The following is a 26,814-nucleotide window of genomic DNA, read 5'->3' on the forward strand; positions in this document are numbered from 1 at the left end:
AGGCCACACAAGCTCAGAAAATGGAGTTACATGCCTGATGTTTCATAAACACAAAAAGCTGCTGAAAAGCAGCGTGGTCCAGTGCAGCGGTTCTCAAAGTGTTGGTCAGGACCTCAAAGTGGGTCACAACACCATTTTAATGGGGTCACCAGGGCTGGCTTAGACTTGCTGGGGCCCAGGGCCAAAGCCTGAGCCCCATCGCCCAGGGGGCAGAGCTCAGGTTACAGGCACCCTGCCTGGGGCTGAAGCCCCTGGGCTTCATCTTTGGCCCCCTGTCCAAGGCACGGGGGCTCAGGCTTTGGCCCTCCCACCAGGGCTCAGGGGAGCTCAGGCTTCAGTCCCCCCACCTGGGGTCATGTAGTAATTTTTGTTGTCAGAAGGGGGTCATGATGCAATGAAGTTTGAGAACCCCTGCTCTAGTGGAAAAGACATTAGATTAGAAGTCAAGAGACCTGAGCTCTAATTCTAGCTCTGGCATGTGACGGTGGGGAAGTTCCTTCCCATCTTTTGTTTAGAGTCTAGACTACAAGGACAACCTCACACTTACTATGTGTATAGTGCCTACCACAAAGAGTGCCTGATCTTCACTGCAGTCTCTAGGTACAACAATCACAGTAATAAAAACGTTGTTAAAACATGAATGTCTGATAACCTTCCTGTAACAGAGCATGGTATAATTATTTGCATTGATCTTGTTAGGACCCAGTCCCGCAGCCCTTACGCATGATTCCCAGTGGGACTGCTCACGTGCCTTACCCAAAATCCACTGAATTCCATAGGAGACATTTAGTTCATTTCAGTGGTCACTGGACCAGGCCACATGTGAGTAAGGGCTTCAAGATCTAGCGTTCAGTTTGCTTCCACCTTGCCTCCAGAAACATTCACCACTACGAGACCATGCATGTGAAGTGTGAGGGGGAGTACTTGGACCGGAGTCCAAATAAGCAGATTATAGTACCAGACCTCATTCTTCTCACGTGCCTTAGGTAGTAAACAAAACAGCTCTCCCAAATGAAGAATATTCTGTTCCCTTCCTTTGTCCTCTGTGAGGAGACAAATTTGGTTTGAGAATAATAGTTGTATGGGCCCTTCCGATGAAGTCACCTGTTCTTGAACATTCCTAGGCAATGGGAAATTGACATGTTTACTTCCTTCTTGGAGAGTAAATGTAGAACTACCTAGGAAAATGGGCAAACAAAGGTATATGTTGCGAACTGAAGCCTCTGACAAGTCAGAGGAAGAATATATGACATGGATTATAGAATGTATCATTTAAAAACAAACTCTAAGAACTCTGTATCAGACTTCAAAAGAAAGGAAGAAATAAAAAGAAAGAAAATCTGTCATGAATCTTCTCACTGCATCCAGAATGCTTCAGTGAGCAGAGATACAGAAACAAGCTAATTACTGCCTCTCTTTTACTCTCCCAGTTCTGAGCAACAAAAAAACCCACAATATTTTTTATGATTATTCATAAAGAAACATTTATCCCTTTCTTAAGAGTTCTGGGGAAGAAGTATGGTACCTGACAGATACCATGTGGGATAGGGTGGAAACAGCAGGAAAGGAGGCAAGGGACTTGGAAAACATGGGATAACAGTCCAAATTACTGCAGTTTACAGTGTGATGATTTCTACTCTACTATGTTCATTAGGGAATTGAACATGGAGGCTTGCACCTGTAGTCTCTAGGAAACAATCATCTGCATCACAAAGTCATCATCTAATTTGTTACGACTGGTAGTGCCCTCTCAAGACAAGCTCAAGTCTTGAATAGCTGGAGGTGCATTGGCAACATTGGAATAGCAGTGGCTGGTGGTGGTCAGGACTGGGAAGCATTATCAGAGGTTGTGGGGGGTGGGGAGCCCAGGACTGGACTTGCAGGGGGGCAGGGCAGGGCAGAGTTGAGGGGCATTGGCAGAATAGTGTGCAGGGATCCCAGGACTGAAACAGCAGGTCAGGACTTAGATGCATTGGTAGAGCTTGAAGGTGGGGTAAGGGAGTTTATACAACACCTTCTTGTGCTATATCTGACTTTGGTGTGTGCTATCCGCCCCTCACTTCCATGAATATCAAACTGAAAAGCAGAGAAAAAGGTTCTTACAGCACTTTCTCCCACCTGCTTTGAGTGTTGAATATTTTTTTTTAGAGTTCAGGGGAGCAGTACAAAGCAGCTGCTTTTTTGAACAAGTGAAGGCAGGGAGCTGGAGCAATGAGGCAGAGGGAGAATCAGAAAGAAAGTGTTGTCTGCTTGTCTCATTCACTGAATTGTACCGTCCTGCAAACAACCAGTTTAGATAGCTGCATAAGGATTCAGAGATACTACTCCACTGTCTGTCTCTCCATAGCACAATTTATTTATATATATATATATATATACACACACTCACACACACACACACACACACACACACGTATAAAAATAACCACTACCCTTGTGTCCCATCCTAGATACTTTGCTATCCTACCACAGGCATGGTCTGACCACCGGGACAATCAAGTCCAGAATCCTGCACCCAGCGGTGGCCAATATCTGAATCTTCACAGGAAGATATCTTCCCACCTCCTCCTTTAGATCCCTAACAGACACCATGGTGGGAAGCGGGAGATCTAAGCTTTTCAAGTTATGGAACTACATAGTTAAGGGAAATAAATATTCAAATACTCTCACACATCATATATTCCCATAACTAAATGGACACATGTAAAATATCACATTTCACAGTCCCAAAATAACCTTAGCTTACTCTCCAAAGACCTACCAAATTTCAAACTATAGACCAGGAGCTCTCTTACACACAAGTTGCAGCTTATTATATACCAGTTCCAACTTGGACTGCAAACTCTCACAAATCAACCGCCATGTATGGCCAACAGACGCAACCATGGACCATAATACATAACATTCCAGTTCTCTCCAGCAGAGAGTCTAACACCTTTCCTCTTACCCTCCATTACAGAGCCAAGATTTGACCCTCCCTCTCTCAGTTCCTACTATGGTCAAGAGACTACAACATATCACATCATATTCTCCATATACAGTCCAAAATGCCCTCCTCCCAACATATACTTCACTATGGGGCAAAAAAAAAAAAATGCCCATCTCCCTTGCCCACACCCATATGGACAGAGAAACCCATTATATCTTCCCCATTCACCTCTGGCTGTGAGTCACAGGGCCCTCCTTCCAAATAAAAGCACACAGCACCTTCATCCAACCACAGTTTACACATGGGCCTAAAGCTGGAGCTATAAACCACTCCAGCATTGTACAGGGGCTCTAAAGAAACCACAACAATCACTGGAAGAATTTCTCCAGTGCAGGGCCACATACACTAGCCCCACACTGCCTCCTCTCACAGCCCCGGCATAGTGGTGTGGGGGTGGCAGGGCTGGGGGAGGGGAAGGGAAGTGGCCATAACACTTTCTATGGCTATTCTGGGTGGCAGAGCAGTCCACAAGCAGCCATGGGGGAGGCGACCATAGTCAAAGCAGCCCGGGCCCCCAGAACAGATAGAATCCAGCAAAAACAAAAGGGTGGCTTAAAGCCCTTTTTGTGCTGTGCTGCCATGGAGGTACATCTAGCCAGGGAGGTACATCTAAAATCTAGCCCTCTGGTTGTAGACCTAAATGTACACAGTTCATTGGAGTACATTAGTTCATCTCTTATATACCATACCAGATTGTATAGGCAGAAGGGAATCAACATGTCCAAAGACATTTCCTTTTGTAGTCAACCATTTAATAAAAAATGCCCAAAGCCATGGTGGTTGTGATATAAGCATGTCACTGTGTCTTGTGGGGCTCATGAGCTATTCTAGAAGGAACCCATTGCTATATCTATACATCACAGCTATTCAATAACCCAAACAAACTTGTAAAACAAGGACTAAAACCCAGAATCTGTAGCCCCAAATGCACAGGCAGCTAACACTTGTACAAAGGGAAAGCCTCTCAAACAGGTAAATGAATAGATGGCCCCTTATGTTCTCTTTAAGATGCAACCAGCCATTAACTGGTCAAATATTTCTCATCCACATGCTACAGAGCAACCATTATGATCATTAATAACTCTGCTGAATTACAGCCTATTTTCTATAACTATAACCAGCAATGGGTTTTTCAAGGAGATTTAGCTAGAAGGATTCAAATACATGTCAGAGACAATCAAAATTTCAAAACTGGATAATTTGTTAATGACCTGTAACTCCAAAACAATTTGACCAATTTTCTTCAAACTTCACAGAAAATTCGCCTGTACTTTCAAAGTGTAAACAGCAATATTCAGGCCAAATCAATTTTGCTAACAAGTTAGATGGGGGATAATAACAGGCCTTATAATGGAACTGGATTGCAGCCTTAACGATCATTGTCTCTTCATAATAGATTAGCCATTTAACTAGATTATATAGACACAATGAGATTCGAGAAAATAGAAAAAGTATATGGAGACTGGGTTATCTCAGTGTAGTACAGTGGTTGCTAAACTAAATCCCAGCTTGTACTACTGATAATGAGATAATCCAGTGAATCTTTTTTTAAACTCTGTTTTCCAGTTAAATTGATCAAGGGTCACGAAGAGGAGAGTAAAAAGACGTATTTAGATTTCAAGAGCTCCTGTATGCCCTGATTGAGGAGGCCTTGTACTAGTGAAAAGCCGGTCGTGCAATATTCTTCAGAGTCTCGGGTTATTTTCACAGCAGGCGAGAGGAGAAGATGAGAATAAAAATCCTACAAATATAACTGACGCTGCCCTGCCCCCCGCAAATAATCATAGGCATTCATCCATTACCAGCCTCCTTGGAAAGACAAGTCAGTTTAGTTACTCCACCACTGCTTACCAACGAGCACCAAGGGGTTTGTGGCCTCCGAATGCAATCCTTTCAGTCCTGAGGCCCACTTACAACTTCCTTACATTACCAAGCCGTGAGATTATGGAAGAAGTTTGGAAGAAGCAAGTGGGATTTTAAATACATTTAGCAAAGAGGTATCCTTTAATTCAGAAAAAAACTCAGATGTCCCTGTCAATCCCTTGGGATGACATAGCACCTGAGAAAGAAAGTGTACAGGCTTCTTCTTTGATTAAACAGCTGAAGCTTGGACAGTCAAACCAGCAGGGATGGTGTGGTTGTGAAGTTTTGGAATATATATCTGCATATATTGAATACTGGGCAATTCATTATGTGGGGGTATTTCAGCACAGGCCTTTAAAATCAAAATATTGTCTGATTTTCAGAGGTGTTAAAGATCCCAAGGTCCTTGAAAAACAAGGGTTTTCTGCCGGTGTCCTTGTCCAGAAATGCTCACCTTCTGTACTGTTTTGCTCCCATATGGTCTTCCTGGATAAAGCCCTCCACAATATCTAGAGCAGTGGTTCTCAAACTTGTGTGCTGGTGACCCCTTTCACACAGGAAGCCTCTGATCTAGAGATGGCTGCATTTCAAAAGTGTCGTATGAATAGAATTTGTAAAAAGTGTTTTGGAATTAAAGGCACACTTTAAATATAAAAACTACTCATGGTACTGGTTGGTCATGCAGATCACAAGGTATTGGTTCTGCTCTCAAATTGGAGATTTGAAACTTCTCAAACAAGAGAATCAGGACTGGTGACTGGAGAACAACAAATACCTTGGTCACAACATCTTCATACGTGCATGCCCAAATTGTGCACAAGAAACCCACATTCCTGCACATGTTCACAGGGAATAAAAAGGCATATTAGCATGGTCACATACAATAGCCTTTATTGAGGAGAACATATACACATTCACAAGGTTTTCATCCGAAAATTCTGATCATGCAGTTTTCCACAAACTCAGATTTATGACTCCCACAAGAACAACTCCAATACTTGCCACTGCACATTATACACCCATTCCCTGATATACCTTAAACTCTCTAACTCTCTCACACCTGTAACCAGTGGGTAGGGGAGGGAGTGGGAGGAAAAAACAGAAAAAAAAAAAATCACAGGAGCTATGGACTTTCCTATAGACATTTCTCAGATGCAAATACACTTCCTGCCTACAAGGTCACTGTCCTGGGAAATGAAGCCCAACATTTGGAGAAATGCTTAAGAAATGCCTTTACTAACCATCGTCCATCAGCTACTTTGATAAAACAAATGCTAAAGATAACCGGAGAAATGTTATAAAAGCAATTTGGGTTGATATAAGTTTCTCCTTCTTTCCTAACGGAAGGAAACATTTGTCATTGGCAAAGCACTGCGGTTTGAGTTTGATTCCCCCCGCACCGCCTTAATTCCCTCCAAAAAAGAACAACTCCCGCTCCTTTGTCATAATGAAAAACAAAACCAGACAAATAAATGAACACACGCACCCTCCCTTTCACACAGTGCCTCCAGAGTGCTGAGCTGGGGGCTGCTACCAGCTCACTCGATTGAGGTGTCACTCCCACTCTGAGTTTGTATTTATTATTTTTTCTAGAGATGGGTGGGGGTTTTCTTCTTGTTGTATCCCCCCTCCCACTTTTCAGGGTTTATTTATTTTTGCTGATTTTAAAAGCTATGAATCACAGTTTGATTTACAACCTGTCCCACGGGAGACAGACGACCCTAATGAGGGAGCAGCCTGCAAGGGTAATTAATACTCACCAGACTTTCAACTCTACTATTAGCGAGCGAGTGCATATGTAGGCGCAGCCGACTGGGGAAGGACAGGCTGATCTGACATTCATGCACATTGCTGGGAATCTCACTACCACACCACATTTACAATAATTAGGGCGAAGGGACCAGGCAAAACACCATCTGGTGGAGTAAACCTGGAGGGGTGATGGCAAGGGGAGGTAAGCCAGGAGTGGGTTGGATGGCCAAGGGATAGAGGAGGAAGACAGGCACGGTGAATTGATTGGGGATGTTGCGATGGAGAGGAGTCGGGAGGGTGATGGATCACCCCTGCTTAAAACAAACAAAAAGCAGGCAGCTTGCCAGGAACAGCTTAGGCCAGTTTCATTAAAACTCTTCATTCATCATCCTGAAACGAGGCGGTGTGTGTTATTGCAGAGGTGGTGTGCTTGTGCGGAAGCTATTACAATAGCGGGTGGGCAATACTGGGAGGGGGCTGCGGGCAGGGAGGTAATGAAGGATGGACAGCACTGGGAGGCAACAGGGCTCAAGTATCACCTACCACCCACTGAGAGACTCCCCACCAACCATTATCACCTCCAGGGGACTGAGGAGCCTTAGAGTGCTCAGACTGGCAGAGGATTTCCACGTATTTGTATTTATCCTCTTGGATGAAATAATGGTGCCACAAAATATGGTGGCATGCTGTCGTGTCAGAGTCAATGGGGTCACGCATCAGCTTAATGTCACCTCAGGAAGACCCAACAGAATGACACTGTCTGGGCACCAAGAAAGCCCCTGCATAGAGATGGGCAGATGATCTCATAGGCTTTTTCTATCTCTAAGCTCAGCTAAATCCTGAGCGGTCACTGTCGAGGGAACTGGATATCCAGAACAGGAGGGACGGATCTGAAGAACCCAGCAGGGCTGTGTTGACCTGTAACCATGACCTAATCTGAGGGTGTAAGATCAAATGATATACTATGTGCCAAGGCATATTAAAATGCTTTAAGATATTAAAATAGAAGCTATTAAACCTGTAATGCAAGTAGGGAAACAATCTATATAATAACTAAGGTAGGCTTGGCAATAAGCTGAGATGTAGTGGCCCTGTGATTAGTTTTAATTATTTAGCCTAAGTAGAAAAGTAGTTAGCATGACTGCTTAACCTAAAATAAGATTTAGCAAGATTTTGCAAGGACAATCTCTAGCTTGTGACAAAACAAGTACATCACAGAAACATGAAATAATAGATCTGAGGGAGGGGAGGCTGGATTTTAGTATGTGTAATCATAAGGTTAACCACATTAATGTATTGGAAATGTAGGGAAATGTATTAATGCAGTATTGACGCAATTAGCTTGTGTCAGCAACCAGTACTCTAATTATGGATATCCAGAAAGCCAAGATGAACCAGGGGCCGAGATCTAAGTACATATGGTCATAGGTATGCAAGCATATGGAAAAGGGGGTGTAAAACCTGATGCATGAATGTTCACAAGTGGAACAATGGGATGACAACATGGGGTAGCCAGGTAGCAAGCCTGGCTCAGCACCTTCCTCATGTGGTGATCTCTGCTTACTTTTTCTTCTATCTTTACTGTAATCAATCTCGATGATGTTGGGAGTATGTATGCATAATGCAGGAGGTTGTTGCATTATACTTATTGTGCTCTTTCTTTGTCTGTAATTTCAGTTATGGTTACCTGTACTAAATAAAATGTATAGGATGTTCTGTGTGCGCTTCACCAGTCTCACACTCAGTAAACTTCTATGCATAGCCAAGTGCATTCACAAACCGGTTATTTGGAGAAGTGCAATTGCAACCAAACTACTCCAGGCTACAGCTGGAAACCTTCCCCACTAGAAGGCCCAGAGTCCTCTAAGTTTGTGTTCACCTACATCTACTACACTTGCAGCACTTCAAAGACAGCTGGGACACCCCAGTGGGGTCTCGACCCTGCCAAAGAGATGAGGATGTCATTGTACTGTCAAAGGGAATGTCTGGAGCTAATGAGGGCAGGACACTCTTAGCCAAGTCACTCTTACCACTTGGGTTAAACAGCTGGGGAGCCTGAATCCCTCTTCTCACCCACAACCCAACAGCCTGGCTGAGAACTACTTAACTAGACATAACTAGCCACTGAGCCATGGACTCTATGGGTGCAGGTCTGGCACCTAGGTCAGACTGATTTTGATTTCTCTAGAGCAATTATGCCTCACATAAAATGTATATAATAAATGACATGTAGCTATTCAGTTTGTCCTGTTCATAGGCACAATGAACTCAGGGATCAAGGCTGTGTGTGAGTGAAAGAGAGAGTAACAAAATATATAGTCACAATGTGTTTTATACAGCACCAAGTACATCACTGGAATAACAACATCTCTGGATATCAACAACTCAGGAACAGAGACGGAGAAGGAGAAGAGCATGTGCAAGAGGGAGTATATACTATTCACATACCTGAGAGCACAACCAGTGGAAGAAATGTGTGTAAATTGGGGGCACCAAACATGCCTTGGATTCCTCAGTATGGTAGGCTCTGGCCTTAATTCCTAATGAGCTAAATAACATGGCTTATTGTGGTGGAGTAGGGACTGTCTTTGTGGGGGATGGGAGAGCCAGGGATTTTAGGTGAGACACAGGTATTCAGACTGTAAGATGAGCTAGGCCTGGGGGAGGGGAGGTGACACCTCTGCCCAGGAGTTAGACAAAGGAAAGGAGCTGAGTGGAGGGGGTGGAGGCAGTTTTCGGTTTGGGACCAGGGTGGTGGGTTTGCAGGGGAACCTAGGCTGGAATCCAGACACCCTGAACCCCCAGAAGGGCCTGATTGAGGGGTCCTGGCTCTGAACATGAGCTCTGCTGTATCCTGTGTTCCTGTTGTCCAATAAACCTTCTGTTTTACTGGCTGGCTGAGAGTCACTGTGAGTCCCAGGAAGAGGGGTGCAGGGCCAGACACCCCACGCTCCGCGACACTTATATTCTTTAAAAAACAAAAACAGAAACAAACAAACAAACAAAACAAACCCCACAGTATCCACACTGAAAGAAAAGTCCACATGAATGACAGAAAACACAAATGTACTCAGTGGGGAGGGGAGGAGAAGGGAGGGAGAGGCACTCAATTCTTAGAAGACGTTTGAATCATGGAAGTGTCCCTCTCTCAGGAGGACCTCTAACAAACCTGGCCACTTCCCACACTTCTCTCCCTAGAGCCCTGCTGACTGGGTACCAATCTTCTCTGTGCCTGTGCTCACCCTGACATCGTGATTATGAAACTGACATAGCATCATTAGAGGTGCTAGAAGCTAACATCAGTCCCCCCAGCTAGTTACAGCTGTCAAGCAGTTCTGCTGTCAGACAAGGAATGTTCGGCAGAAAGGCCTATCTCCAATACTCTCTCCATAATATGTGACAAATTCTTTTGTGTCAGTGTTTTTATGATGTCACAATGGTTTTGTGGCAAAGGAGTGACATTTGGAATTCTTAGAGGCTCACTCTGAAAATGCCTGCACCCACGTAACATTAATTAGAGCTGGTTGACAGTTTTCTGATGGAGTAGTTTTCCATCCCAAAATGCTGATTCAGCAAAACTCAAAATGTTTTGTGGGATCAGTCTCTGACATTTTCCACAGGAAATTATTGAAACATGTAACTTCAGCTTTAAGATTTTGACTTTTATGTTATATTAATATCATTATAATAAAACCAACCAGAAAAAATGTTTAATTAAGGTCAAAACACAATATTTTTGGAATATTTCATTTAATGAAAAAATACCAAACTTTTGACTTTTTGTCCCAATTTGGGATGAAAACAAATTTTGAAATCTTGAGATTTCCCATAGGATGGAAATTCCAAATTTTGACCAACTCTAATGTTAAAAAACAACATTCTCTTGCCTTTTCTACCCGAGACTCTCAAAGCAATTGACAAGAATTCATGAGTTGTGTCGAAGAGGTTATAAGGTTATCTCCATTTTACAGATAGGGAAACTGATGCACAGAGCAGAGACATGGCTTCCTCAAAAACTGTGAATCAGAGCCAGGAATAGAACTCAGGTCCAGGGGCTCCCAGTCCCATACTCTAACCCTTATACGACAGCTTCCCCCAGAGCCAGGAATACAACCAAGGAGTGCTGGCTTGCAGTGTCTTTAACTGCAAAATAGCTCTCCCCATTGTAAAGTTTTTCCTAATATTTGATCCATACTTTTCTCTGTTCTTTCCTTGTTGGCTAGTGAGAATAATTTATCCCTATTCTCTTCACAATACATCCCTTCATGTTTCTGTAGTTTTCACAGCTCCCCTCAGTCTTCTCTTCTATAGACTTCAATGGAGTTACACTAGGGACGAGTTTGGCCCAGTCATGCCTGGCATTCCTAACCTTTCTTCTGAGGTCTTCCTAGGCATGAAGTACTGGTCTGGTTTTATCCATTTTAATGGTGCACAACCGTGTTCTCCCTGCTCCTGTGATCCGTTTCCAGCACAGCTGCATGTCTAAAAACTGGATTTAAAGAGGCTAATATCTGCGCATTTACAGTGACTGTGAGACTCAAAGGTTCGAACAAGCCCTATTCCAAGATTATGTTTGCCTGATATAAAGGTTTCCTGCTGTATTCAAAAAAAAAATGAGCATCCAATATCATATTTCACGAAAATCCTGAAACACTGTTATGAATACCCCCCCTCTCCCATATCAGACTGTCAACACCCAGGCACTGGTTCTTTATGGTGTCTTCTTTATTGATGGGTAATCCTCCTGTTCAGAGGTTCGGTTTGAATAAGCACTCAAAAGGTCTGAATCCTTCTCCACAACTAGATGGACCTCTCTGGATCTGCACTATCGAGATAATGCCATGCAGTGCTGAGCACTCTCAATTCACACTCTATGGTAGTTCAGGACCAGAGGCATGTGACACCTTGCAGAATTGGGCTCTGGAGCTTGAAATTTCACAGAACAGGAGTGATTTTTGGAGCCTTTCCATTGTATTCTGGTGAGTACACTGGGAGCCAGGACTTTGGGGTTCTATTCTTGGCTCTGACAATGACTCACTGTCGTCTTGGTCAAGTCATTTCACTTCACTTTTGTGTTCCACTCTCCCCAGCTATAAAAATGGTAATAATTCTCACCAACTGTCTAGGGAAGTTGTGGGGACTGTTAGTTAACATTTGGGCAGCATTTTGAAGATGCATAATAAGGTATCCTAGGAAGAATTATTATTTTGTCATTTCCATTTCTGGTCCCATTCACAGAATGTACAGAGGCTTCAGAACGATTTTGGAACAAACCAGAACCAAAACACTAGATCCAAACAACCCCAAACTTTGAGGGGGAGAGGGGCTCAAACCCAAACGCATATCAGAATTTCACAAATGGCATGTCTTCATAATAGTGAAGCCCAAGCCCCAGATCTGAATGCTCCTGAGCTTCAGCATGTTTAAAATCTAGATACAGAACCAAGATTTGCATCTTGAGCCCTTCTCTAAGGCAAAGATTCAAAATCAGTTCCTTGTTTGTCCACAATCGTTTGTCTCATCACCGAACTCCTCCTTCCTCATCTTTGCATTAAAATACACACACACACACACCACAAGACAGGTGCATAAAGGGGGAACCTTCCTATTTTCTAATCATTCTGCTGGGTTCCTTCCCCACTGTTCCAATCCAGTGTTTGCGGTATTACAGTTCCATACATTGGAGGAAGCCAGCAGGACACATGCACAGAATTCTGAAATATAGTGAGGAATGAGGAAGTGATAGGCTGTGTGCCAAAGCATACAGCAGCTGCTAGGGACATTCAAATATCTTATTGCTCATTAGGCATATCTGTAAATGAAAAGCAGAAAAAGCTGCCTCACAGTATAATAAATGTTGATTAAATACTATATCTTTTGGTATGGATTTGTTTTCTTTTAAAAATGTTGTGGTTAACTTAGTGGGCAAGTCGCTTTGTCTCACTGTGCCTCAGTTTCCCCATGTATACAATATGGATAATACTTCTCTCCTCACTGAGGAGACGGGAGACTATCTGAATGAGGCAGGATTTCTAAGGGGCATTGCTTCACTAAGGAATTTGTTTTGTTCTGTGTGTGTACAGTGCCTAGCACAATTGGGTCCTGCTGGTCCACAACTGGCTCTCCTGGGTGCGACCAAAGCACAAAATAAAATAAAGTGTGCATTTGTTTACACAAGTGAAAACATTGTGTGCCCACCAAATAAAAATGTCAATGGTGTAAGGTGCCCAGCTATCCTGGGCACTGCAGGAACCCTTGCTTCATTCAGCATACAAGGCAGTGAATCAGGCAGGGCTCTCCTCGGCATGAAGGCGGGAGTTTTGATAATATCTAACTAAATAGTTAAGATTATGAAATTACTTTGTTAATAAAGGACCAACCTAGGAAATTCATTTTTTAAAAGCCTGAGTTCAAAAATGATTACAGCTACGTGTAAGCACTTAAATGTCACAAATGCCAGAGCTAATACTGCACACACACTTTACATGTATCAGCATGGCACAGCCCTTGTTTACATGGTCATAATCTTTTTTCTCAAATAATAGCATAGAATGTCCTATAATTTTGACAATTTTTGCCAGATGCACAGTAAATGAGCCAGGGCTTCCTGACATTTCAGCACTTATCCATGCAGTCTTAATGTTCTCCTAATGTAGATATTTCAGGGAATTATAATTGCTGGTGAGCCACAGTGGATTGACATTGCTGATGCCTATGGTTGAGATTTGCAGATGACAAAGGGGTTCAGCCATCTAATTCCTGTTAATTTCAATAGGCGTTTGTTACAGAATACACCCTTCTATTCAGACCCTACCCACTATTGTAATCATCTTTGGCCTGGTCTACACTAGGACTTTAATTCGAATTTATCAGCGTTAATTCGAACTAACCGCTCAACCGTCCACACCAGGAAGCCATTTAATCTCCACCCGGCAGGTGGAGTGGTGTGGATGCTAAACAGTGCACCACTCTGTTGACGCTCTGGACAGCAGTCCGAGCTTGGATTCTCTGGCCAGCCACACAGGAAATGACTTTGAATTCATTTTCCTGTCTGGGCGGTTTGAATCTGACGTTCTGGATGCAGAGCTCTCCAGCAGAGGAGTCCGGGCAATCCCAGAATAGAAAGAGGTCCCCAGCATGGACTGACCGGGAAGTCCAGGATCTGATCGCTGTGAGGTCTCTAAAGCCATGAAAGAGAAAGGATACAGCCGGGATGCGATGCAGTGCCGTGAAAGTGAAGGACCTAAGACAAGGGTATCAAAAGACATGCCGCTTCTACGAGGCACTGCATGCCATTCTAGGTGGGTCTGCAGTGCCCCACCAGTGACGGTGGACTCGAGGACGAGACGGAATAGTGTACGGACAGTTCCTCCTCCCTGTTCGCTGATGGGAAGATGAGGAAGGGTCTTTTGAGGACGGCGACATCGAACCCACTCCGCTTTCCCTGACAGCCAGGATCTCTTCATCACCCTCACAGAGATCCAATCAGGGAAGGATCAGAAACATTTATTTTAAGAAACAGGGATATATATAAAAATAGAAATACTATATAAAAATTTTAAAATATGAAACTATACAAACAGCAGGTCTACACATATAGGAATGGAGCAATAGTCCTCTGGGGATAGTTCAAAAAGCTCTCAGAGAGCAGCTGGAAAAGCCTCAGCAAGAGGTTTCTTGGGAGAGGTGCTTTATTGGGTGCTCGTTGAAGCCACACTTTCGCGCCATGCCATCCTCAGGTACAGGGGACCATCGCGAGCATGGCAGCGTAGGGTCCTGGTCTGTGCAGGGCTTCTGTTAACATCCGCTCTGTGCGCCTGACACGCCTCAGGGTGATGTCGTTGTGGAAGTGCTGCATCTAATTAGTGGAATTAGTGTACTGTTACTATTGTGCATGGTAGACTTTTACTTTGCATAAGAATGACCTCGCTTAACAGAGTTTTACTTTGCATAAGAATGACCCTCGCTTAACAGAGTTTTACTTTGCATAAGAATGACAACAGCCACTTGTGGCAGGCCTCAGAGGAAAAGCATACAGGGTCTTTCCGTTCACTGGCGGGAGATGCCGCATAACGCTCATCTTTTCTGCTTTGCACATTGCCTCCAGCAGGAGAGCACAGCTAAGCACTAACTGATAAGCACTCTGTACTGTAAGGCTTACCAGGACTTTGTGCAAGAGGATGCAGCTATCTTTCATGCGCTCTCCAGTGCAATGGCGCTAATGAGAGCGTATTCAAATCTCGGACTAGTTCTGAGATCTCCTGAGACTTGGTTCCCTCTTTGGTCTTGTTCACTGAAACTGACTAGACTGTGTTTACTGTTGGCAAACATGTATGTGTTCAAGGAAATCACCTACTTTTTCACATCACACAGCTCGCTCCTTCCCGGACTGCAAAGAAAAGACAAGGGACGACATGTTCCAGGAACTGATGGCCAGCTCCAGAGCGGAGGCGGCAGAGCAGAGACAGTCGAGGAGAGCCTGTGTCAGCAGCATCGCACACACCTGGAACGGGAGGATAGGTGGCGGCAGGAAGACCAGCAGGCGACTCAAGCGCTGCTTGGTCTAATGAGGGGCGCCTTGTAGATGTTCTTCAAGACCGCAGTCAGGAGGAGAGAGCCCCTGCAGTGCATCTGCAACCGCCCTCCAACGCCAAGAAGTCCTGTCCCCCTCACCCAAAGTGACAAGACGGAGGCGGTAGGGGCCGTGAGAACTGTCCCTGCACCGCACACCGATAATGTTAGAGACAACTGTAAATTTGTACAAGCTCTTTCTTTACAGCATCAACCAGTCCCAACTCCAAGTTCAACCCCACTGTGTATTACATTATTAAAAGCGGTTTGGTGTTACTGACTGTTTCTTCTGGTGTCAGAAGACTTTCTGTTGTTCTGTGGGGCGTAATTGTAATGTCACTGCATAGCCCACAGTGCCATGCTACAGACTTGGCTGCAGGGTCAACTGCAGGGCACACACAGACTGCAGTCACTAGGCACCAGGGACAGTCTGTGTGGTGTATGCTGCCCGGGTCTTTCCTTGAGGTGTATGCTTGTGCAGGGTCCTGGTGCCTGACATCCCGAATGTAAAGGCCGGCTTCCCTTCACATGCATTTGGACCGTAGTCACGAACCTCCCCGGTGCCCCGAGCCCCAAAAATAGACCTCATCCGGGCAGATACTCACCCTTCCCCCACCCCTCACCCTTCCAACGCCCAAACCCACAGCCGTCATGGTAACTTCCTGCAAACCCACCCATCAGTGCACACCTTAACCAGCACAGAATGCTTCCATGTTTCAACGAATAAACAGAAATGCAAAGTCAACGAAAGATTTATTATTAATTACTAAAACATGTCCTTAGTTTTAAAACGTCCTTGGGAAGTGGGGAAAACTTGGTTTATGATCAGGCTCTCTTAAAATCAAGTGGACAGTCACAGGTTACCCTGCTCAAAGCCTCCCTGATGCATATCGCTTCCGCTGGGATATTCTCTCAGCACGGGTGTCTGGCTGATTTGCTCTCACAGAGATTGTGGAGCACACAGCAAGCAGCAATAACTACGGGGATATTCTTTTCGCTGATGTCCCACCACCATTCTGCACTTGCTCAGCCGGTAGTTGAAGAGTTCCTTTTCACTGTCCAAGGCGCCTGTATAGGGCTTCATGAGCCAGGGCATTACGGGTAGGCCGGGTCCCGAGGATCACTGTAGGCATCTGCACATCCCCAACCGTTATTTTGTGGTCCGGGAAGAAAGTGCCTGCCTGGAGGCGTCTAAACAGACCAGAGTTCCTGAACACCGTCCCTATGGTCCACCAAAGCTTGCAGCACCATTGAAAAGTAGCCCTTCGGTTAATGTACTCGCTGGCCTGGTGGGCTGGTGCCAGGATAGGGATGTGAGTCCCATCTATAGCCCCACCGCAGTTTGGGAATCGCCATCTATGATGGCCTGGACATTTCCGACAGTCACTACCTTTGAGAGCAGTTGTCAGCGATTGCGTGGGCTACTTGAATGACAGCAATCCCAACGCCAAAGTGGTTCGCTACTGACCGTAGCTGTCTGGCGTGGCAAGTTTCCAGAGGGCTGGCCCACTCGCTTCTGCACAGTCAGGGCTGCTCGCATCCTTGTGTCCTGGCGCTTCAGGGCAGGGGACAGCAAGTCACACAGTTCAAGGAAAGTGCCCTTACGCATCCTGAAGTTTCGCAGCCACTCTGTGTCATCCCAGACCTGCAGCACTATGCGGTCCCACCAGTCTGTGCTTGTTTCCCGGGCCCAGAATCGCCGTTCCACACCATGAACTTGACCCATTGCCACCATGATCTCCACTGCCGCATCTGACTGTGGAAGAGGTGGATAATGTGCGAGGAGTTGACAATGGCCATAAGTGCAGCGATGATCGCAGCGGGCTCCATGCTCGCAGTGCTGTGGCGTCCACGCTGTAACCGACCAGAGAAGGGCGCGAACAGATTTCCAAGGAAGACAGGGAGGCGGGATTGACGGTTCAATGGCGACACATTTTTCCCCAGCATGCAAACTGTGGGCTTCCCACAGTGCACGCTGGCCCGTGAATGTGGGAGAAGTTCGAATTTGTGTATTTAGTATGGATACACAAATCGAATCCACAAATTCGACTTAAGTAGATTCGAAATAGTCCTGTAGTGTAGACAAGCCCTTTGTATCAAGTAGGCCAGGTAAGGTATCATTTAAAAAACTCAATTTGCTGGTCACTATTGTCCTGGTAAAATACATGTGGCCACATTGTATATAAAGTTATAAAATTCCCTTGAATGGTGTTAACAACACACATTCCAAACCTCACAGCTCTGCCCAAATAGAATTTGGCAAACAGTTCTGTCCTAAACAAAGGAATGTGTGCTCTGCCTAAATGGCAATTAAGCAGTAAACAGAATCATCAGGTGGGAAGGGAAGACAACAGAAGTTCAAACAGGTGAAAAAACTAGCAGGGAATATCCTTCCACACACTCTTTAGCTCCTGCTTCTCAGCTGGAAGTGTTTTTTCAAGAGGGAGACTGTAGCTATAAAAAGGAGGGACAAACACCCCAAGACACCCATCTCTCCTCTGCCCGTCGCATTCACTGCACCCGAAGAGAAAAAAGAAGCAGTTGTTGATCTCTGGGAGAGGGGTCCTGACCCGAGAGTTTGGTCAGTAATCTGCTGGCGCTTGTGGTGAGAAACTTTGCTTGAATCAAATATAGTTTGTTAAGTTAGACACTAGTAAATCTCTTCTCTTTAATTTTCCTCGTAACCATTTCTGACTTTTATGCCTCATTACATGTACTCACTTAAAATCTCTTTGTAGTTCATAAACTTGTTTTACTGTTTTATCTAATCCGGTGTGTTCAAGTTGAAGTATCTGGGTAACTCCATCTGGGGCAACAAGTTGCGTGCACATCATTCCTTTAAAGGAATAACTGACTCAGTAGATTTGTCCTATCTAGGAGGGGGCTGGGCAGTACAGGACATAAGTTTCTGGGTGAAAATCTGGGACTGGGAGTGTTCTGGGGTCATCCTGTGGACATTTTTATGGCTGGTAAGAGCCAAGGTGTGGCTGGCTGGCTGCAGCACCCATACAGACATAGTGGGGAGTGACTTACATGCTGGAGGCTGTTTGTGAGCAGCAAGGCATTGTAAAGGGCACCCCAGGTTACAGGGTAGGGGTGACATAGCTGCATATTAGTCAGGATTGCACCTTGGTATGTCACAGAGATGTGGGGTGAAATTCCCTAATCAACTTTGCAAGTCCCAAGCTAAATCTTGTGCTAATCCACTGAGTGGGTACAGCATGGGTACCTAAAGGGCATATGTGGCCCTCCATATGTAGCCCCATGAAATAATCTTGAGTCTCCTTTGGTTTGAGACCCAGCATCTGGGGGGGGGGGGGGCTGGAATGGAATCCGGACAAGGATGACTGTCCACCTAAGTGTACAGATTAGTGCCACCTACAGTGGTGGTTTTGGTGATGGGTGGACAACTGTTGCCCATAACTGTGGTTTTCCAAACGTTCCTCATACTGCATTGCCCTCTTCAAGAGACAACAGCAGACCCGTGTGGCAGATACTTCCACTCAGCTCCATCACCCTCAGCTTTGCTGATGCACTAAGGTTTGAGGCCTCAGTTCAGCACCACCCTTCAGCACCTGCCTAGCTTTAAGCACATGAACAGTCCCACTAAAGTTAACGGGACTATTCCTGTCCTTAAAGCTTAGACACATGCTTAATCACAAAGTCTTGTGGTAAACAACTCACCAGATTGGGTTGTGAGGAATATAAGGGAGATGCTTTCCAGCGGCTGCTGGACCTTAGCAGATTCTGTGAGTCACTCTGGTACTAGCTGCCAGACTAACGCAACCTGTGTTGCCTACTGTCACTACACCAGGTCTACCTAAACCCTGGTGTGGACTCCAGTCATGGAAGAGACCGCCAACTACACAACATGCCCCTGCATTACATTCTCCATCTGAACATGGGACACAACCAAGAGTTCCAGTGTATTAAGGATTCAAGCATCATTATTTAAGTGGCTGCAGCCAAGCAGGGAGAGATGAGAGACAGCAAAAAGCATGCTAATAACAGATAACCTGTGCCTGCAGGCCCAACTGCCGCAGCACACCCTCCGCCAGGGCAATGAGTGTGTTATCTCCCAGACACACATGCTTGGCAGCGATTTACAGTGAGCACAGGAGAGATTTAGGCAAAAAATACTTTCAGACTTTTCAAATTTTAAAATCAAACGTATCTATCCGCCGCCAGCAATGGAAATAAATGGAAAGAATTCAAAGTGCTGTTACACATTTCCCTTTCAAAGGCCTATAATTCAATTTATGGGTGCACAGCATTCTCAGGTGATGTTTATTCATTCGGGATGGTGCTTGAGTTCCCGGGCTTTCCCTCCAAAGGGCAGAGAGGATGCTACCTGAATTGGATTCCCCACTGAGTCCATCCCAGTACATTTCTATATCATTCATCGTCTCCAAGTATTCCACACCCCGTGCATCAGAATCCTAGCTTCCTAGAATATAAACTCCATTATAAAACTCTTAGCCCTTCCTTGAGCCCAACATACTGATCCTGCAGCCTGTTATATTGCAGACATGGCACCCAGTGCCACTGACCTATGGCATCCTGAATGCAACACAGAACCCTCAATCTGACTTTTACCCTCTCCCTCGTATGCACACATACCCGAACTGTGCCGCCACTCCCAAATCTGAACATTTCAGACAGGATGACACCCAACCGCATAGATTCAAGACAAGCTGGTCCAATCCATAGATCACATCCCATCCCACCCCAGCACACACATCCCATTCCCCAAGGCCTGACATATAAAGCACATATACTCCCTCATTCAAAGGAGAGGCCCTGCTCCCTTACCTCCCACTTCCAGCCCACCACCATGTCGGAGTTCCCCAAATGTCATAAGGATGTGGTTTTAAATTATTTATACAAGCTCTGAGTACTGCCTACTTTTAACTACAACACTGCAGGGAGTGTCATGTATTAGTAGCTTTCAGTTTCAGCCTATTTGCAAATAAAACCTAGATTTGTTGGTGTGTGCGTGAGAGAATTTGGGTTCTTCTGTTTGTTGTCTAGCTGTTAATATTTGTTAGTTAGTTTCAAGTGCCCCAAAGCGTGTTCAGGCTTCTACTTGAAATAACTGATGGACACATGCAGTTCTTGCCCCAAAGAACAAACAAACTCAATTCAACATGACACAATGAGTGAGGGTCATACACAGAACACAGGGAGGATGGTAATTATCAGTTCACACAGTTACTCAACAAGACCCAAAGCTAAGTAGCATCAGTTCAACTGGTTTTTATTGGCTCCTGCCTCATAGGCAAGACGGAAGAAGTGAGGTTTTTTTGGCTGGATCTGAATGAGACATGGGGGGCGGCTTGCCAGGGACAGAATAAAAGGCAGCACAAGTTATTGGTGAAAGAACAAACAAAGATGACAATAGGCTAGTCTTGGTGGTGAACAGCGGGGATAGGTGGATGCAAAAAATGACCAAGGATATAGCTTGTGTGCGAGTGATGTAGGTCCTGCAGAGTGAAGACAAAGAGGCTGATTCTGAGCCTCTCTCTAGAGGTCTGATCCAAAGCCCACTGAAGCCAATGGAAAACTCCCACAGCCCTCAGTGGGCACTGGATCAGGTCTTTACTCACCCTCTGAGGCTCTGCACTCAGTCATTCAGAATTTGTGGTGGTGCTGTTGTTGTTAATTACAGGGCCACAGGGGAAGCTCTAGGAACAGGTTGGTTACACACAGTCCTTCTTCCATGGGGCAGCATGACCAAATGGCTCTGGAACAAACCCATGGTCTGTGGCAAATAAATACAGTTTTCTGTGTTCATTTTTTTTTTAAACGTGATGGTTATTTTGTGCATGTTATTATTAGCAGCAGTAGTATTACAGTAATGCCCAGGAGTCCCACCCAGTCATGGACCGGGAATTGTGCTAGGTACTGTACAAACACTAAACAAAAAAATGGTCCCTGTCCCAAAAAGCTTACAAATCTGAGTAAGAGACAAATGACTAATGGAGGCTACTCACCTGTAACGGCAGGTTCTTCAAGATGCGTGATCTCTATCTGTATTCCACATGTGGATACACATAAGCGCCATGCACCTGAGACCAGAGATTTGTGGCAGCAGTGTCCATTGGTCCATAACTGCACAGTTGCTTTCATTGTGCTCTGATCTGAGGGCACACATGGAGTTGTGGGCTGATGCCTCTCCATTTCCTCTTACTGCAAATCAGACAAGATCTGTAGCAGAGAGGAAGGAGGGCAGGTAGTAGAATACAGATAGGGAATCACACATCTCAAAAAACCTCCAGTAACAGGTGAGTAACTTCCATTTCTTCTTCGCTCCCTATGTGTATTCCACACTTAGGGGATTACAGTACTCAGAGAAGGGTGTGAGGATGCCGTTGATATAGAAGACTAACATTGCCATCCCAACTGTTGCAACTGCAGACGAGGTCTGCACTAAGGCATAATGATTTGTGAAGGTGTGCCTGGAACTCCAGGTAGCTGCCTTACAAATGTTCAGGGTAGGAACTTCTCAAAAAGTGATGCTGCTGAAGTTTCCTGTGCTCCAGTGGAATGAGCTCTTACCCTTTCTGGGAAAGGGAGAGAAGACAACTGGTAGCAGAGGATATATCCAGAAATCCATGTTAGAGTCTCTCTGAGCAGATAATGCTTGCCCCTGTGTTTGTTCGGCTATCGTAACAAAAAGCCTAGGCATTTTTTCTAACTGTTTTCATTCTCTGCAGCTGAAAAGCCAAAGCTCATCTGACTTCAAGAGGGTGAAGTCCCCTCTGTGACTCAGAAGCATACGGTTTAGGAAAGAAAACAGGTAAGTGACTAGGTCGATTCATGTGGAACTCAGAGCTCACCTTAGGAATGAATTTCAGGTGGAGATGAAGACAAACTTTCTCCGAATGAAATACAACCTATGTTGGGTCTGTCTTTACAGCTCCGTGTTTGCTAACCCTTTTAGCTACTGTGATGACAACTAGGAGAAAGACAACCTTCCTGGGGAGGTAGAACACAGAACTAGTAACCACTGGGTCAAAGGGAAGTCCTGTAAATGTGGGAAGAACAAGGCTGAGATCCCACCGTGGTGTTGGTTTGTAACTGGTGGAAAGGCTCTAATTAGGCCTTTCAGAAATCTGACTGTTGGGTGAGAAAAAAAAATAGTTATCCCTCAACTAGAGGATGAAAGCTGCTGACTGCTGCTAGGTGGACCTGCAGAGAGTCAAAAGAAAAAAGCCCAACATCCTGAGATAAAGGGTATAGTCAAGAACAACAGGAATACCTACAGTCCCTGAGGGGAAATGGTTCTGTTGTGCCCAGGTGGAGAAGCATGTCCATTTCGCCAGATGGCTTTTTCTGATGGAGTCTTTTTCTGCTTTGATTGAGAATAGAACATTCATGTTATGAGAACATCCAATCTAGGTCTGACATCCATCCAGATACCAGGCCACGAGATGGAGGTGATCTGGATTGAGGTGTCTGGTTGTGCTATTCTCCCAGGTCAACAGATCCAGGAATGACTGGATGCTGATGGGAGGACAGGTTGACACTTGTAAAAGGTCTGGAAACCAGAACTGTCTGGGCTGGTTGGGTGCAATGAGAAAGACGCAAGCTTTGTCATGACAAGTCTCTGTCAGTACTTGTGATAGTAGTGGAATACCTGAGGTGGACTGTCCAGGAAAGGAGAAGAGCATTGCCTTTCAAGCCTCTGTCCAGAGCAGCTATGGAGCAAAAAAAGGTTGAATTTCTTGTTTGTCTGGAATGTAAACAGGTTCCAGGATAGCATTCTCCACTGGGTGGGCATCTCATTCAGGATTGAATTGTGAAACTTACATTCATGGTCTGTGGAGAATCATCTGCCAGTGAATTCTGTGCTCTTAGAAGGTATGTTGACCAAAGTGTTATGCAGTTCCTAATACACCAGTTCCATAAGCTGATTGCCTCTACACACAGAGGAAGTCATCTTGCTCCATCTTGTTTATGTAGAAGACAATGTAATGTTGTCTGACATTATTTGGACATGCCTGGACCAAATTAGTGGGAGGAATCCATTGCAGGCTAGGCAGACTGCTCTCTGCTCTAGAAGGTGGATATGCATCCTGGCTTCTCAAGGGGTACAGATACCTTGTGCAGTATGAGTACCCATGTGGGCTCCCCATCCTGAAGGATCAATTGGTGATAATGAGAGGACCATGATGATGAGAATTTTAGTTGTGGGTAGGATGAAAGAATCCCACATGCACTTGCTCTGTTTTTGTCTGCCAAACCAAAGAAGCTGCAACTTTGGCAGAAATTGTTACCTTGATGTTCATGTTGTGTCTCTCTGGAGAGTAAATAGAGCTGAGCCAATCCTGCAGACAACAAAGATGGAGTCTGGCAAATACCGTTACACAGGTCCAAGAGGGCATGTGGCCTAGCAGAGAAAGAGAAACCCCGACTGTGGTTCGAGGATTGAGAGAGACTTTTATCAAGTTATTTCATGGCATGGAATTCTCTCCAGAGGGAGGTAGGCCCTTGCAAACACCGAATCAAGGGTTGCCCCTATAAAGTTTATAGTCCTCACGGGAGTCAATGTAGACTTCTGTTTGTTTATGCAGACTCCCAAGGATGCCAGGATACTAAATAAAAAGATGCTTGCTGATTGGACCTCTTGACTAGATCTGCCCATAAGCAGCCAATCATTCAGTTATGGGAGGACGGTGTAACTGCTTAGGTGTCATCGGGGCCGTCACCACTGAGAAGACCTTCGTGAAGACCCTGGGTGCTGTGCCTAATCTGAACGGAAGAACTCTGAACTGAGAGTGTTCTTGTCCTACTGGGAACCTGAAGGAACCTTCTGTGGGACTGAAACATTTCCACATGACAGTAAGCATTGCTCATGTTGAGAGCTGGGAACCACGTGCCATCCTCTAAGGAGAGGATTATCAATACCAGTGTAATTCTGAATTTTGACTAATAAATAAAAACAGTTAATGGTGTAAGATCAAGAATGGCCCTTCAGCCTCTATTTTTCTTGGCAGCTAGAATGTATGGAGAGAAAAACCCTTTCCTGCTGATGCTGAGGAGGTACCTGCTATGGCGCCTTGCCAGAGGAAAGGAACCACTTCTCCTGGATGGAAAATTTCCTCGTGAGAGTGGTCCCTGAAGAGTGGCTAGGAAGACGGTTTGCCGGGGAGAGGAACTCAATAGTGAAGCTGAAGTGGACAATCTCTGGTACCCTCTAGTTGTGTGCAAAGAGGGCAAGATGGCCACCCAGTGTTTGGGGTGCAGTATGTAATAGCATTAATAAAGGTACGTGGTTTCCAAGTAGCTCATCAAAAGAAACCCCTAGATAGTGGGCAGGGTTGGGCAGTGGTTGAGGAAGCTGTATAACTAGGTTTCTGCACACCTCTGTTTTACATGGTGGCTCATAAGGGTATCGGTGATAAACACCTGGAGAGGGAGCCTAGGTTTTTCAGTTTGTTTTTGGTGTTTCCTCTATGATGCCGGGGTGTAAATGATCATGGAGCAGGAGGTTATCTTGAGTTCTTGAGAGAATTAAATAACTGATCCATCCTCTCACTGAGGAGTTTGGACTCAAAGGATAAGACATCATTGGTATTTTTGGACCTCCCTATGGAACCCAAAGAGTGAAGCCATGATTCACATCTCATGACAACAGCTGTGGCAATGGCTCTAGATGCAGTATGACCTCCATCCACTGATGCCTGTAATGCTGTTTTGGCCACCAGCTTGCCTTCCAATTGATGACGGCTTGGAATTGGGCCCTATCCTTTTGCAGAAGTTTGTATTTGAATTACACAAATCTAGCATAATTTGTGAAACTGTGTTTCACTAACAGGGTCTGGTAGTTTGAAATTTTAAACTGGAGGTTGGTAGATGAGAAAACCTTCCACCACAGGAGATAAGGATAATAAATGACTATTAGATGGAGTCGACCTGGGGTGCTGTAATCTGGATTGCTCAGTGGCTGCATGTACCACCAAGGAATGTGTTGCTGGATGGGTAAACAGGAATTCTAGCCTCTTTTCTGGGACAAAGTAATGCTTTTGTACTCTTTTTAAGGAAGGGACACAGGGGGCAGGTTTGTGCCATATTGTCCTAGTGAGTTCACTAGGAGAGCCACCAGGCTAGGGCCAGAGGGTTATGGACATCCAGGAGTCTATGTTGTGTGTCGTTGACCTCTTCAAGAGGCATCTGGAGCTTGGTCATGATTCTCTGTAACAATTACTGATATTGCTTGTCTTAAGTCCTTAGAACCCACTTGTGAGGACTCGCACAACTTTTCATTTAGAGGCAGATCTGGCAAGATTAGGCTGTGCCTACAATGAGGAGACTATACCTGCATAGCTATGTTGGCATAACCCAGTAATGTAGACATTGCCTGCACTGATAGAAGGATTCCCCCCACACACACCCCATCAGTGTAGTAAGAACACCTCCTGGAAGGAAGCTAGCTATGTCAATGGAAGCATTCTTCTGTCGACATAGCTACGTCCACACCAGGGGATAGGTCAGCATAGCTGCATCAGTCAAGGGTGTGGGATTTTTGGACCCCTGACCAAAGAACCTATGTCGACCTAACTTTTCATTGTAGGCCAAGCCCAATATATAATCTGGACAGGAGGACCTACAGAAAGGTCTGAGTCAAAGATGACACCCAGGTTATGGGCCTAAATTTTATCTGTATAATTTGGTTCTCGGCAGACAAAAGAGAGAAAAAAATAATTCTCAAACTTTTGTTCAAATTTTCCTGCCAGTTACAAATGTTCAGCTCAGAGCAGGAAAAGCTAAGAGCTGCATTATTCAGCTCTCTGCATTTTTAGATGTATTATTTAACTTCTCGGCTACAAATGTGGGAACATAATCCATCAGAAAAGCTGAAAAACAAAGGGAGCTGAAATTTCCAAATTGCTAAAATTGGTTATTTTTAGTGCTTACTTTAGGGGGAAAAAAACTGTGAAGATAGCTTCAGCTTCATTTTAGCAGGGTAAAACTAAAACCATACACTTGAGAGGAGGCAGGTCCCATTCGACTCCAAGTATGAAGTCCTCTGGAACAGGGGTCTCAAGGAGATCTCTTTCAGATGCTTGTAGTAGTATGCTTTTTATCCCCACAATAGATCAGCAATCACACACCTATTTATACTAAATTGCTAGATCAAAGGACTAGGAATCAGGAGTGACTATGGGAAAGTAATTTCACTGCCCCATGCCTCAGTTTCCCCCTCAATAAAATGGGGATAATGACAGTGACGTATGTGAGGCTTTTACACTCAAATCACAACCTCAAGTCCCCATATGTTGAAATATCATAAAGAAACATAAAATGTCCCATCAGCATTCTCCTCACTCACCTGGTTTTGTTTCCCAATTAAATCCCTGCCTGCATTTGGTGTTGTCTCTGTTCATTGTTTTATCTGTTTATTATAGACTGTAAGATCATCAGGGAAGGGATATTGTTTTATTTTATACCTGTATAAGGCCCACAAGGGATAAGAACCACCACCAATGTTTATAGTCTATAAAGTGCTTTCAGATTCTGGGAGTAAAGGTCCTTTATTGGACCAATGTATTCTTCTCAAGTATTCTCTTAAATAAATCTTAGAACTTAACGGATACCATGATATATTCCTTGCCCTCCATTATTATTTCCAAAAT

The 26,814-nt window shown here is 44.8% G+C and overlaps 1 protein-coding gene and 1 long non-coding RNA gene across 2 annotated transcripts in view; one reads left to right on the forward strand and one right to left on the reverse strand.

Annotated features, from left to right (window-relative positions):
- LOC120399662 (limbic system associated membrane protein) overlaps positions 1-26,814 on the reverse strand; it is a 1,355,472-nt gene that overhangs the window by 1,047,302 nt on the left and 281,356 nt on the right. The window lies entirely within an intron of this gene.
- Positions 17,680-26,635, forward strand: LOC120399859. The gene is made up of 4 exons (XR_005595394.1): positions 17,680-17,780; positions 21,892-21,974; positions 23,752-24,019; positions 24,175-26,635. It is a non-coding gene; the product is annotated as an uncharacterized LOC120399859 (long non-coding RNA).

Source organism: Mauremys reevesii, linkage group 1, assembly GCF_016161935.1.
Source record: "Mauremys reevesii isolate NIE-2019 linkage group 1, ASM1616193v1, whole genome shotgun sequence".
Classification (NCBI taxonomy): Eukaryota; Metazoa; Chordata; order Testudines; family Geoemydidae; genus Mauremys; species Mauremys reevesii.